This window comes from Cydia splendana, chromosome 21 (assembly GCF_910591565.1).
Source record: "Cydia splendana chromosome 21, ilCydSple1.2, whole genome shotgun sequence".
In the NCBI taxonomy this organism is placed as follows: Eukaryota; Metazoa; Arthropoda; class Insecta; order Lepidoptera; family Tortricidae; genus Cydia; species Cydia splendana.
The window spans coordinates 10,192,902-10,208,387 of NC_085980.1; the positions used below are offsets into that span (position 1 = coordinate 10,192,902).

Sequence of the window (15,486 nt, forward strand, 5' to 3'; positions counted from 1 at the left end):
CACCCGGACCTCAGTCCTCAGTCGGCATATCGCTCTCCAAGCGTCAACATGTCGGAACCTGCTGCTGAAGACGCTAGATGTTGACCATTTAATTATGGAAATAGAAGGAGATCACCTTTGTGGTATAAATACTCAAAGTCATACAGCGATCACATATTAAAGACAACGTTTCATGACAAACGACTGGTACGAAATCCATGTTGAGAATGAACAAACCGCGACTTTATATATTGCAGCGCGATTCTAAAATCGTGTCGCAAAAACTAAAATCGTGGTGCGCGCTTAGGCTAAGTTGTAAATATTTTTTTCATTTGCTAATCAAATATTTTTGACTAATTTTTGACGACATATTTCAATGTTTATATATTTAAGGCATTAGTCAATAAATTTTATAGTGGCACTTTACAGAAGGCAGCTAGCGCCATCTTACACTTTTATAAGGAACTTAGCAGTATGAAGGAAGCTGTCTAATCTTTGAGTTAAATTAAGAGCCCTCTTTCGGCCAACGGCAAAACTAAATAAAAAAAACACTTCAGGCAATAGGGTTCCGTAGCCAATTGGCAAAAAACGGAACCCTTATGGATTCGTCATGTCTGTCTGTCTGTCCGTCCGTATGTCACAGCCACTTTTTTCCGAAACTACAAGAACTATACTGTTGAAACTTGGTAAGTAGATGTATTCTGTGAAACGCATTAAGATTTTCACACAAAAATAGAAAAAAAAAAACAATAAATTTTGGGGGTTCCCCATACTTAGAACTGAAGCTCTAAAAAAATTATTTTTCATCAAACCCATACGTGTGGGGTATCTATGGATAGGTCTTCAAAAACCGGACAAGTGCGAGTCGCTCACCGTGGGTTCCGTACTTTTTAGTATTTGTTGTTATAGCGGCAACAGAAATACATCATCTGTGAAAATTTCAACTGCCTATCACGGTTCATGAGACAGACGGACGGACGGACGGACCCGTTTGGGTACGGAACCCTAAAAATGATATTGAGGTTTCTAATATAATTTTTTTCTAAACTGAATAGTTTGCACGAGAGACACTTCCAAAGTGGTAAAATGCGTGCCCCCCCATCCCTGTAACTTCTAAAATAAGAGAATGATAAAACTAAAAAAAAATAAGTATATGATGTACATTACCAAGCAAACTTCCACCGTAAATTGGTTTGAACGAGATCTAGTAAGTAGTTTTTAGGGTTCCGTACCCAAAAGGTAAAACGGGACCCTATTACTAAGACTTCGCTGTCCGTCCGTCCGTCCGTCCGTCCGTCCGTCCGTCCGTCCGTCCGTCCGTCCGTCTGTCTGTCACCAGGCTGTATAGCTATCACGAACCGTGATAGCTAGACAGTTGATATTTTCACAGATGATGTATTTCTGTTGCCGCTATAACAACAAATACTAAAAACAGAATAAAATAAAGATTTAAATGGGGCTCCCATACAACAAACGTGATTTTTGACCAAAGTTAAGCAACGTCGGGCGTGGTCAGTACTTGGATGGGTGACCGTTTTCTTTTTTGCATTTTTTCCGTTTTTTTTTTCATTATGGTACGGAACCCTACGTGCGCGAGTCCGACTCGCACCCGGTTTTTTTTAATACGTCTACTACTTTTTTTGTTAGGGTTCCGTACCCAAAGGGTAAAAACGGGACCCTATTAATAAGACTCCGCTGTCCGTCCGTCCGTCCGTCTGATGATGATTTCACAGATGATGTATTTCTGTTGCCGCTATAAGTAACAACTAATACTAAAAACAGAATAAAATAAAAATTTAAGTGGGGCTCCCATACAAAAAACGTGATTTTTGACCGAAGTTAAGCAACGTCGGCCGGGGTCAGTACTTGGATGGGTGACCGTTTTTATAGATAATGGTACGGAACCCTTCATTTGCGAGTCCGACTCGCACTTGGCCGGTTTTTTCTGCTATTACCAATTTATTTTTGTTACTTTTACGTTTTAAAGAAGAAGTTTAGTACATAAAATATATGCTGGATGGCTTAGGGTGGTATTCCACCTGTCCATTTTCTTTGTCCAATGTGTAGGGTAATTGTGTCAGTTTACCGACCAGTGTCAGTTTCCGTCCACTTGACGGATTAGCAAATAATACATTTCATTTTTAATTTGCTACTTGCGAAATATATTTTTTATGTAGATAGATAAATTGTTTGGATTTTAAGGATTGCAATAAGTCCAAATTTGTGCAACAATAAAGGTTTATATTCAAATTTCGTCAAGTGGACGAAAACTAGAGCTGGACAAAAACTAGTGCAATGACCCTATTTTGTCTCACATTTTAATTAATGATGGCGCAGGGCGCAGGATGCTGGGGATTCCCTGGACAGCACATCGCACCAACGTATCGATTCTCCAGGAGCTCAAGATCCAGACGAGCTAGGCTTTCTACCACCTGCCTACGAAGGATTCTGGAGTACTTCGGAAAATTAGTGGTCACTGGCAAAGTGGAAGGAAACAGACCTAGGGGCAGGAGCCCGATACGTTGGACTGACCAGGTCCGCAGCACCCTCGACACCACCGTATAATTATACACGACGCTCTCCACGAGGCAGCAGATAGAAGTGTGCCGAGTGGTCCGCACAAAACTATTTCGACGAGATGGTCACGACCCTCAGCATTGAGGAAACCGACGCGAGGAGGAGGAGGAGACACAATGACATTGGACGAACATATTGGACAGATGGAATACCACTCTTAAAAGAGCGCGTAAAGCCAAGAAATTAGAAAGGATCAAAATATAATTATGGCACCTGGGCTATTAAAATCCCTGCCAACATAGCTTGGTCATAGAGAAACATAATATATAACTTGGTCAAGCAGATCATGTCAGTAGAAAAAGGCGGCAAATTTGAAAAATGTAGGCGCGAAGGGATAAATTTGAATTTCGCGCCTTTTTCTACTGACAAGATTTGCTTGACCATCTTATAGTAAGACAAGAGTGCTCACTCCATACATCAGTTTTGGTACCAAAAAGACTAATATTTTCACAGTCGACATCTAGCATCGAGTAGCGGAATTATCAGCACTAGACCGAAAAGTCTTATGCTCAACAACATAAGACTTTCTGGTCGGTGCTACATCTATCTTATCTTATGTTATGAAAATATTAGTCTTTTTGGTACCAAAACTGGTGTATGGAGTGAGCAATTTGTTTCTCTATGGCTTGGTCTAACTTTACCTCCCGAGGTATTTTCTTTACGCTACAACATGGGGTTCTTCAATGTCCATGGGCGACGGTGATTGCTGCCCATCAGCCGGTTCGTCTGCTCGTTTACCGACTATCACAGAAAAAAACATCAAAAAGTTTTGCTTCGTAAAGCGTCGAACTTCGAAATAAAGAATATTAAGGGTTGGCAACTTGACTTTTTCTTACAGGGTTGACACTGTTGACAGTGTTTATTACTGTTTATGACGAGTTATCTTTTATCTTAAAGTTAGACCAAGAAAAGTCTGCAGCGATTTTGATAGCCCACGCAGTGCAAGTGTTATTTATACATCATAATTTCAAAGACGTTTAAAATAACACTTGCACTGCGTGAGCTATCAAAATCGCTGCAGACTTTTCTTGTTCTAACTCTATCTAAATAGAACATAAATGTATTCTGATTTGATCTATAGCTAACCTATGTATTCGTGTCTTAATTTATCCTATGTTTGCTATTCTTCTTCCTCGCGTTATCCTGGCATTTTGCCACGGCTCATGGGAGCCTGGGGTCCGCTTGACAACTAATCCCAAGAATTGACGTAGGCACTAGTTTTTACGAAAGCGACTGCCATCTGACCTTTCAACCCAGAGGGGAAACTAGGCTTTATTGGGATTAGTCCGGTTTCCTCACGATGTTTTCCTTCACCGAAAAGCAACTGGTAAATATCAAATGATATTTCGTACATAAGTTCCGAAAATTGAATTGGATTGAATTGAATTGAATTGTACCTCTAACCGTGGCTGGCTAGACCCCTAGAGGCCATAATTTTATAGTTAATACAGTACCATAGCGAAATATAGTAAGACAAGCGTGCTTACTCCATACAACAGTTTTGGTACCAAAAAAACTAATGTTTTCATCATAGTCGACATCTAACATCGAGTAGCGGAATTATCAGCACTGCTAAGTAGCAGCTAGTAGTAGTAGTCAAGTGATAATAGACCGGAAAGTCTTATGCTTAACAACATAAGACTTTCCGGTCGGTGCTACATCTATTGCTACTTAGCAGTGCTGATAATTCCGCTACTCGATGCTAGATGTCGAATATGAAAACATTAGTTTTTTTGGTACCAAAACTGATGTATGGAGTGAGCAATCTATGTATTTTTTTCCTATGACAGTACACTGTCTGAAGTTTATTAATTCGATCCCACTTGGGATCCACTTTCACTTGATTTGATTAAAATTTTAGATTAGACAATTTTTAAAATTGTTATATTATTATTTATTATAATAGGATTCAATAAAACCTTCGGAATATCCATTAGGTTATGGGCCCAGCACTCTTCCACTTTCCACTCTCTTGCATTTATCTAACGTTTCTAACTATACTAGTGTAATATGGAATACTCGGTGATCAATCTGATAGACAAAATATTATGCTCTGACAAACCCAAAGCGGTTTAAAGTAATCACTCTACCCAGTGGCGGATTTGCTTATTTTGCCGGCCTAGGCCCCAGGCCCTGTAGCCGCCCCTTTCTCAGCACCCATCATATTGACTACGTTGTTAGTAGGGCTCCCGATATCCGTGTTACACGCCATCCCGATATCCGTGCATCCGTGTTCTTAGCCCCAGCGGTGCTAAGCGTCCGAATTACACGAACCAGTCAAGATCCGTGCCCGTGTAGTGCGTTCGGCTCCGGATCTACGCTCGGCTCCGGAGCCGCGGGGTTCGGCTCCGTTCGGGTATTGAATACAATTTGTCGGGCGCCGGCGGACCGACTCCCCCGGCCGGTTCGAGTTTAAACAAATATTTAAGAGGTATCATTATTATTAAATGTTAAAACTTGTGTTAGGTATGTATGTATTCTTCGCTCTTATAAAGAACACGATCGATCGTCATCGTCACTTTACGTCGAGAACGGGCCGGAACCGTGTGTAATAATATCCGTGGATCCGGACATACGGGTAACACGGGTACACGGATCTTAATTACACGGATCCTAATTACCCATACCCGTTCCGAACGGGCCACAAATCCGGTTTCGTGTAGCACGAGAACGGGGCCCCGGCAACGGGTACCCGAAACCCGGACGCAACCACGAGCCCTATATAATTGTGAGTTATTTCTTGTTATCATCACCGAAAATTTTGTCACAATTTGCCGCCCCTAATATCTTGCCACCCTAGGTAGGCCTGGGCCTAGGGTGGCAAGATGGCCTTAGGGGAAATCCGCCACTGACTCTACCCTACCATTTCTAAAAGAGACCCTGAGACCTTAAAGACGCTAAGTGCGCTAACCTAAGGAAACAATCCCTAAATAAAAAGTATAATCAGTTTAAAATGTAACCTACCTACATTAAAACATCGGTCAAGTGCGAGTCGGACTCCCGTTCCAAGGATTCCGTACATTACCCAATTTTTAACAATGTATTTTTTTACCGGTGCGGTCGTCGGATAGACAGACAGACGCACGAGTGATCCTATAAGCCAGGGCTCTCCAAACCCCGGCCCGCGGGCCAAATCCGGCCCGCGAAGCGTTCCAATCCGGCCCGCCGACAGCGGTCCAATCCGGCCCGCGGGAGCCAGGCTCCAGGTGTTCAGCCCTAACAGCAGCAACCCCAGATACACCCACCCACCCTCGGCGCCGACGGTGGCCCGCGCGAAAATTCTGAGGCGCAATATGGCCCTCAGGTAAAAAAGTTTGGAGACCCCTGCTATAAGCTATAAGGGTACCGTTTTTAATTTTGAGGTACGGAACCCAAAAAACTCTTTTTTCACCATAACACTAAGGTAAGGTGGGGTAATACCTGCCGGCCTAGCCAAGGTTACAATCGCTATCGCTTCGACAACGAAAAGCTTTGTCTCTCTATCACTCTTCCATATTAGTGCGAGAGTGACAGTTGCGTTTCGATCGCTACGGAGCGTGAGCGATTCGCATATTGGCTACGCGGCCTGGTAAGACTAACATAGTTTATTTTGCTCGGGGCAAAACAAACAGTATGAGGATGCCATACAGTGATAGTCTTATCCCGGTGATAGATAGTCTTACCCCACCTTACCTTATAACAATGTTATCAGTAAAAAAAACCGGCCAAGTGCGAGTCGGACTCGCGTTCCAAGGGTTCCGTACATTACACAATTTTTAACAATGTATTTTTTTATGTGAAAGTGAGTGAAATGTCTTTAAAAAAACTAGTAAGGGTCGGATCAAAAACTAAGTAATTAAGTCCGACTCAAGCTTGACTGCACATTTCTAATAGGTATCATGTGACCTAGTTTGTGTACTTTTTTTCAAAATTTTAGATCCAGTAGTTTCGGAGATAAAGGAGGGGGGATGGTATTTTTTTCCTATTTTCTTAAATTACTTTTAAACTATTAATCTTAAAATTATAAAAAAAATATATATTTGAGATTCTCACAATGAGCTCTTTCATTCGATATATAACACGATATAGTTTGCAAGACTTTGTTTTTTAACTGTCCCATTTACCCCCCAAAAGTGCCCCCTATGTTTAAAATTTATTTATTTACGTTACATATCCTTCTTCGGGTCACAGACTTACATATGTGTACTAAATTTCAACTTAAATGGTTCAGTAGTTTCGGAGAAAATAGGCTGTGACAGACGGACAGCCGGACACACGAGTGATCCTATAAGGGTTCTGTTTTTTTCCTTTTGAGGTACGGAACCCTAAAAAAGGAGCGAAATTTGTTTATGGGAGACACAACCCTTCATAATGGATTTGAAATGCCACGTTACGGTAACGCAAAGCGCCATCTTCTTCAGCTGTCAAATTCAGGTGCAAGTTTTTATAGGGTTCCGTACCCATCAAAGGGTAAAAATGGGACCCTATTACTAAGACTCCGCTGTCCGTCTGTCCGTCCGTCCGTCTCTCTGCTGTCTGTCACCAGGCTGTATCTCATGAACCGTGATAGCTAAGCAGTTGAAATTTTCACAGATGATGTATTTCTGTTGCCGCTATAACAACAAATACTAAAAACATTATATAATATTTAAGTGGTGATTTTTTTGCTGTTTTTTGCGCAATGTAATGGTACGGAACCCTTCGTGCGCGAGTCCGACTCGCACTTGACCGGTTTTTTACTCTACACATCTTATACAACCGAATTTTTGATTCAAATGTAACAATTATTTGATCGTCAGCGCCACTTGCACCATCCCACTAACCCGAGGTTAACTGGTTAAACCGTTGACCAAGTGTCAAATTGTACTGGTAACCATGGTAACTCCAGGTTTAACGGGTTAACCCCGGGTTAGTGGAATGGTGCAAGTGGCGCTTAGGGTGGTATTCCACCTACATCCAATTTCTTTGTCCAATGAATATTGTGATATTGCGTCTCACATTTTGCTTTAATGAGAGAGCGAGACGCACTGACATTGGACAAAGAAATTGGACAGGTGGAATACCACCCTTAGTTAAAAATAAACTCTCTAAATAAAACTTTAAACTCTGGAAAGGCAACTTTGTATGGGAGATATCCAACATTTTACAGTCGTTTTTTTTCTACTGACAAAGCCAGCTTGCCAGCGTACATTTTATATTTTGTCAAGCAATTCCCGGCAGTAGAAAAGAGCGGCAAATTTAAAAAATGTAGGCGCGAAAGGTTACTGTCTTATAGAAAAATTTAGCGCCTTTTTCTACTGACAAACATGTTTGACCGGCTATATAGGGACCGTGTGCGTTGGAGGGTCTGCCATCTTGTGGCTTGAATCGGCAACATATGTGCACATGTACTTACAGTGGCGTTCAAAAGTGCATGTAGATGTTTCAACCGCAATATTAAGGCATTACGGTCGACATCTATTCATGCACTTTTGAACGCCACTGTACATTGCCAAAGCAAGTGCTACCATCTACCGTTCTCGTCGGTACGTTTCCTTGTGCATAGTAGGCTCTGCCATCTTGTGGGCTACATCGGAAGCATAAACGACACATTTACACCTCGCGCCAGAAATCTGACGGCTCCTATGCTGCCCCCTATATAGTTCGTTTTTTTAGCATTAGTAAGAAATTAAAAATCAGTAACTACTTATTACTTATGAAAGCAGAAGAATATAAATGATCGTATTAGGTTCATAATTATTACATATTTGCCGTGACTTATTTTTAAAACGTGTTTTTCAATAAAAAGACATCAAGATTGTTTACCTTTTTTCTAATGCTAAAAAAACGAAATATATATATATATATATATATACTATATAGTTGGTCAAGCACATCTTGTCAGTAGAAAAAGGCGGCAAATTTGAAAAATGTAGGCGCGAATGGATATATCCGATATATCGTCTCATAGAAAATTTGAATTTCGCGCCTTTTTCTACTGACAAGATTTGCTGGTCCATCTATAGATGGTCAAACAGATCTTGTCAGTAGAAAAAGGCGGCAAATTTGAAAAATGTAGGCGCGAATGGATATATCCGATATATCGTCTCATAGAAAATTTGAATTTCGCGCCTTTTTCTACTGACAAGATTTGCTTGACCATCTATATATTAATTATTATTGCAAAGGTAAGTTGGCAGCCCTATTACGTTAGAATCGATGCGTTCTTGTCCGGCTTCCTGTACGGCTTCCGCGGCAAATTAAAAACCGAGCTTTGAGCTTTCAAAGCTCGCATTGTGGCTTTTAGTTCGGTAAACGTAGTAAATACGTAGATAAAGGTGCACGTTTTGCTCTTTTTATTTACCTAAGTATTGAGAAATACCAAAATACTATTGAAAATCATAATATTGATAATATAAAGGAATGATAAATAAATATTATAGGACAATATTACACTAATTGACTTCAATTTGACACAGTAATTTCAATAAGGCTTGTGTTGTGGGTACTTTAGACAACGATATATAATATATAAGTAATTATAAATACATATAATAGAAAGCAAATAAACTCCTAACATAACTTATGGAGTTTTAATTTTACTTATTTACAAAAAATGTTCCCTTTGCCGCTACCACCCGGTAGGGTACCACCTTAAGGTGGATGTCTAGGAAGGGGATGCCGATTATCAGCCAAAAGATGGCGTCAGTGTGCACAAATTGTGGATTTTCACCGTTTCTCCCAAAATACAATGTTTTGACTCAACTCAATGTTTTCTTTCAATGCTTGACATTCTACTAAGTACTACGACACAAGATCGACATTAGTGGAAGAAGAGGGAAGAGGCCTACATCCAAGATTGGATCACCAAAAGGCCACGATGATGCTGATGATGATGATTCTACTACAGCCTGCCTAGCCAAGGTTACAATCGCTGTCGCTTCGACAACGAAAAGCTTTAAGTCTCTCCATCACTCTTCCATATTAGTGCGACAGTGACAGTTGCGTTTCGATCGCTACGGAGCGTGAGCGATTGGCATCTTGGCTACGCGGCCTGCTTATACTGCTTAGCAGCAGCAGCGTTACGGGTGGCTACGTATATAGTGACTAATCTGCCTCAGTCAGTAAGCATCAGGAAAATTACACTCATCCCTTTCTTTTGGGTGAGGCTGCTAATTAATAAGATAAAGACAAACCCCCTTATTAATAAATGCGCTACAAGCCTCGATTAGCCAATAATCGTTTGTCTTTATTTGTCATTTTGACTTAATATGTATTTGTAAGAAAGGGATGAAATATAATTTAACTAAATCAGGCCCGTAAAGATATATGAATAAGCGGGTAAGACAGTAAAGAGAGTCCTGGGCTAAACTATAACCATCGATGTCTTATATTTCTAAAGCTATCCCATATAAAAGCTCGCACGTTCACCTTCACACGTGTTTCACACCTAACCTCCATAATTTTCCAACTTTAATCCAAAATTCATCACATTTTCAAATTACTATAATTTCACAGATTACGCTAAAAGCCCGCGAAAAAAAAGGCGGCAAGCGGCAATCTGTCAAAACACGCGGCCGGCACGCGCCGTTCTCATCGAATACAAATGAAACAGATAGTTGTCTATGGTCTATGGACCGCAGGAAGATATTAAATTACAGAAATCTTTTATTTGCGTTTCCGATTGAGCCGTATCGGTTTACGGCGATTGATAAGTTAAATAAATGTTTTATATTATTGTTGGGGAATCTTTGATGTTGGTTTTGCAAATGGACTATCCTAATTAGATTTTTTGATTGTAGACAATGGGGAGTTGTTTGTGGGAAAGTAGTTAAAAGTGATTAGAAATACATAAGGTTCTTGATAATTGGGTACCTAGATATATTCATGTATATTTTATGTAAGAGGTACATTGCACATTCAGAGAATTGGCTACTTTCCTACTAGTCAAATCAGCTTCTTTTTAGGGTTCCGTACCCAAAAGGTAAAACGGGACCCTATTACTAAGACTTCGCTGTCCGTCCGTCCGTCCGTCCGTCCGTCTGTCTGTCACCAGGCTGTATCTCACGAACCGTGATAGCTAGACAGTTGAAATTTTCACAGATGATGTAATTCTGTTGCCGCTATAACAACAAATACTAAAAACAGAATAAAATAAAGATTTAAATGGGGCTCCCATACAACAAACGTGATTTTTGACCAAAGTTAAGCAACGTCGGGCGTGGTCAGTACTTGGATGGGTGACAGTTTTTTTTGCATTTTTTCCGTTTTTTTTTTCATTATGGTACGGAACCCTTCGTGCGCGAGTACGACTCGTTTAGAACTGTCAAAACTATTTGCTAATATGGAATTTATATGAAAACGTGTATAGTGACATTAGTGACGTCACGGTCAACTCACCCACTTTTTTATTTCAATCCGATTTAATCAATCGAAATTGTGGTTAAAAATAACTGCTATCTATGCTTTTCTAATAATTATCTGGTGTTTTATTTGGTGCACAGTGTGAAATAATTTATTTTAAGTAGAGGAAAGTACCCAATTTACTGGGCTTATTCAAATTCTCAAAAGGAGAGGTTGTGACACTTATTGTGACGCCATGTTGAATTAAATTTATAAATTTTATAACATTAGAAAACCCTGTGTGCGTGTCGGCCTGCCAAATACCTACGTGCCGTGTTTTTACACCAATCTGCCACTTGTTTTATTAATAATTGCCCAAACACCGTTTAATCCAATACATTATCCCAGCTCCGCGTTAAAAAGAGGGTCAAATTGTACAGTACCTGCACTTAAACATAAAATACAAAACATTTGTATAAAGCACTTGCGTTTAGCCTCGGGGCAAATACAGGTGGTGAGGTACAATAATATGCGGTTGGCTGCGTTGTTTGCTATAGGATTTACATACAATAGTACGTAACGAGGGTAGTTGATAGTGAAATTGTTTTTATAATTGATAGAATTGTTTTTTAAGATATATCAGTTAGATTGGTTAGTTTTGCTGATTTTTATCATCTTTACAGAATGTTCTCACGGGTACCTATTTGTGGAGTGGTATTAGGATATGAATAAAATAATAAGTTTCGGATTTTCACACTTTTGAAAGTTAATTTTTAAATATTATTTATGTTTAAGTACCTACTTACCTTATTTTTTTGTGTAATTCTTAGTTACTTACTTACTTATTTTATTTAGGTTTGGATACATATAGTATTCAATCCTTTTCATATTAATTAAGGTTGTTGCTAATGATGGCGTAGACATGGGGAGACGAGGCTGAAGACGTCTTAGTAATATCTCCTGAATTACTTATTGAAAGAAGAGCTCAAGGTAAAAGATCCCTTATTGGGATTATCGTTTATCAAATATTACATTTCACGATTTAGGTACCTATATTTTTTTCCTAATTAAATTCAAATGAGGGTGTTTAATCGGGCGACGTCACGTGTCCGGTTGCGACACCCGACACTTCCGTTTCCGGACGAGTGCCGGACGGATCGATCGTGTCGGCTCGGATTAGTCGCCTGGTTGATGGGTTCCGATGTTTCAATTAGGTATTTTACTCAATTCATGTTTGGCTATTATGCCTATTCGTGTTACAATATAAAGTGTCACAGCGATACAACGTGATAACAAGCCATGCACCAAGTTAATCTGGCATTATTAATCTGCCCGAAAAAGTCTTTACTTCGGATCAGTATCCTTACCAAGAGTTAGACTCTGACATGTTTGCTAGCGACTACGTAAACTAAAACTAACTATGCATCTCCCTCGCAGTGACATTGGTGCAAGCGGGATAAACTGCGTTCGAGTTAACGCAGTCGCGTTAGCGTTTAAGGCCGCGTTAAGTAATACTCATGGTGAGGGTACTGAAAAACATTTTGTACTTTTATCTTCATCCGTTTAATGAAATCAATATAAGTATTCAAATAGTTAATTATTGAAGATTATAAAAAGGGGTTGGCGTTATCCACATCCCCTACCTTCCCCGCGTCGTGATTGGTCGACCGAAAGCAATCAATGCAATCCCCTGCCATTCGGGAAAGCTTTTGTCCCACTGCGGTGTTATTCCGACTGCATGAAAGATGCGAGAATTGAAGATGCTTTAATCCAACCAGCATAGAGTAAATAAACTTTGCAGTGACTAACAGTGGAAAAATAACATATAGGTACTTAAACGAAAAAGTGTATAAATAACAGTATATTTTATGTATTTTTTCAGTAACAATGGCCCATGTTCCCTACAAGCCAACGACAAGTCACAACGTCTGGATGGGAGCTTCTTACTTTCCCGCATACGAATGGTAAGTTGTGCTTTGTTGTGCCTTTCAGAGGATGCGCATTTGCACTGTAAAGTTTTAAATACAGGGTGAAATTTTAATCACCAGCAATACTCTGCATAGTGACATAGGCCATAGTGAACCAGGGATCGGATACCGGTATTTTTTGTATGAGAACGAAAACGGTATTTGTTAATTATTTCATTCCTAATTGGCCAATCTAATAATACGAAGTCGTAACCCAAATACACAAATGAGTACTACGTTTCGAGTTTAAAATAATTCGAACAATATGTTTATTTCGAAGTTTTTGCAAAAAACCGGTTCCGATTCTTGTAGTGAACAACTTTTATTATGAGACCATACCGAAATCGCGAAAAAAATTTAGCTGTCCAATAGAAATCAGCGGCATCTCATCAGCCGGAATGTGTGAAACAGACAAAGTAATTGCTGCTCCTAGTGCGTCAGTATTTAGAACAAAATTGAAAAACTGGCTTGTCGAGCAGGCCTTCTATAATCATAACGAGCTATTTTGCTTTAATGTAGGATAAGATTATACATATCCTGTTGTACTGTATTTTTTGTGTTAAATTGTAAATTATGAATATTATATACATTATGTACATATGTACTTAAGTGTTAAATTTATTGTGACATGTAATATGATATTACCAATAAATATGATTATAATTATGATTATGATTAAAAGGCCATAGTCGACTTTCCATAGTAAATCAGCCCTTGCGTTAAACAGACTTTTGTTTTTTTTTATGGCTACTTCTTCCAGTGAAGAATATTTATGCTGAGTATCAACATCCTAATTGTGACAGTTTTTGAAATATGATTTTTTAAGTTTTTATTAATCAATTTTTATTTTCGGGTTTTATTTACACGATTGGTTCCAAATTTTGAAATAATGTTGTTTAAGATGATTGGCGTCACCACATAAAAGAACAATTCTGGTTATCATAAAAAAATAAAAAGAAGATAAAATAAAAAGTTTATTGTTTTTTTTGGCGATTGTGAAGTAGTGACAACCCTAGATTTTTTTTCAGATCGTAGGTCAACAATTAGGATGTTGATACTCAGCATAAATAGTCATCACTAGAAGACGTAGCCATAACCAACAAAAGAACCAGCGTATGTTTAACGCAAGGGCCGATTTACTATAAGGAAAGCCGACTATGGTCTTTCACATTTCACCTCGTATTACTGAACCTCGAAAATTAGGCGCAAGCACGTTAATACTTATTATCACTTTATTCTAAATGTGAGTTTGTCTGTCGTATAAGAAGTTCGTAGTAGTCTAGAAAATTGAAATGAGTTATATTAAGTTTTAAACAAACCTAGGATCAAATTATGTTAGGTCATTTACCAGCCTCCTGAATCTGAGACTAACATTCCTCGCATATTCGATTAACTGCATCCTCAGCATGTGTGGTGGACCACCTACGTCTCGGCACCACTGTCCACTGAACCGACTACCCACTGTCCACTCGTCTTACAAACAGTAAACAACACCAACACATTCAAAAACCAACCTTATTTATAAGCCTATAAGTAGTTTCACACATACAAAAAAGTTTGTAAAAATTGTTCATCTTATTGGAATTCAATTTGCGTGTGAGTTGGTCTAAAATGAACCTTGTTATAATAGAGATAAAGATGACGATAGTTGCATGTTGTGGGATACGATCAGCTGGTGTTCACACGGCGATTCTTTCCGTGAATGTTCGCGCCGAAACATGCGTTGTCGAAGTTTTTGCGCGTCCGATGTTCATTGGCTTCTTGTTGCTAATTTGGGTGAGAATGGAGAAAGGTATGAAAACAGGTGGTACAAGAAAAGACATCAAGTTTCTTTAGGTAGGTAGGTCCTAAAAGATGACTCACATCCGACGGAAACAGTGTGTTAAGCTCTTGTAATAAACTAAGCCCGTGAACTTTAAACTTTAGTACTTACCTTTCTAGACAAAAGAAAAAAGTAAATATACAACATAAGTAGCGGGAGGAGGAGGGGGGCAGTTTAACGATTACTAGACATAACTAGTGGCTCTGTGAGCTGTAGACCTCGCGAGCAGAGTTTAAAACTGAATAAATGTATGGTTCCGTTGTTTTGAAGAATTTAGAGAATCTAATTTGACCATAAAAACTTAACTATCAATTGCTTACAAAATTCGGGAATTGGTTTAGATATGCGACCTGTAGAGTAGAACATATGGACATACGAAACAATTTTTGGCTAACAGGCCAATTCAAACATACACTGATATCAGAAAGACATCTAACTGATGTCATTTAGTTATCGTGCATTTCACTCGTTCTTGTCCGTACATGTATTGGCGCAAGCGAGACGCACGATGACTACTAAATAACATGATAAAAATATCATCCCGATGTCAGTGTACGGTCGATGCCCCTTAAGTATACACGTCGCCATACTAATTGTAAAGAAAAGTGGATAGAGTTAGACCAAGAAAAGTCTGCAGAGATTTTGACAGCACACGCAGTGCCAATGTTATTTGTGCCAGTGTCAAAATCTCTGCAGACTTTTCTTGGTTTAACTCTACCTATGTTAGGAAACCAACATTACCTTTGAATTAACCTGTAAACTGCTTCGTTTAAGCTTCGTGCGCGAGTGTGGCCCATAATTTCCGAAAATCATTTTTTCTTCGAGGCAATTACTCCGTTC

At 39.3% G+C, this 15,486-nt stretch overlaps 1 long non-coding RNA gene across 1 annotated transcript; it reads right to left on the minus strand.

The window, feature by feature from the left end:
* Nucleotides 1–540: 540 nt before the first annotated feature.
* On the minus strand, nt 541–1,255 carry LOC134801225 (uncharacterized). The gene is made up of 2 exons (XR_010145650.1): nt 984–1,255; nt 541–820 (listed from the first exon to the last, which is right to left on the minus strand). It is a non-coding gene; the product is annotated as an uncharacterized LOC134801225 (long non-coding RNA).
* Between the last annotated feature and the right edge of the window lie 14,231 nt (nt 1,256–15,486).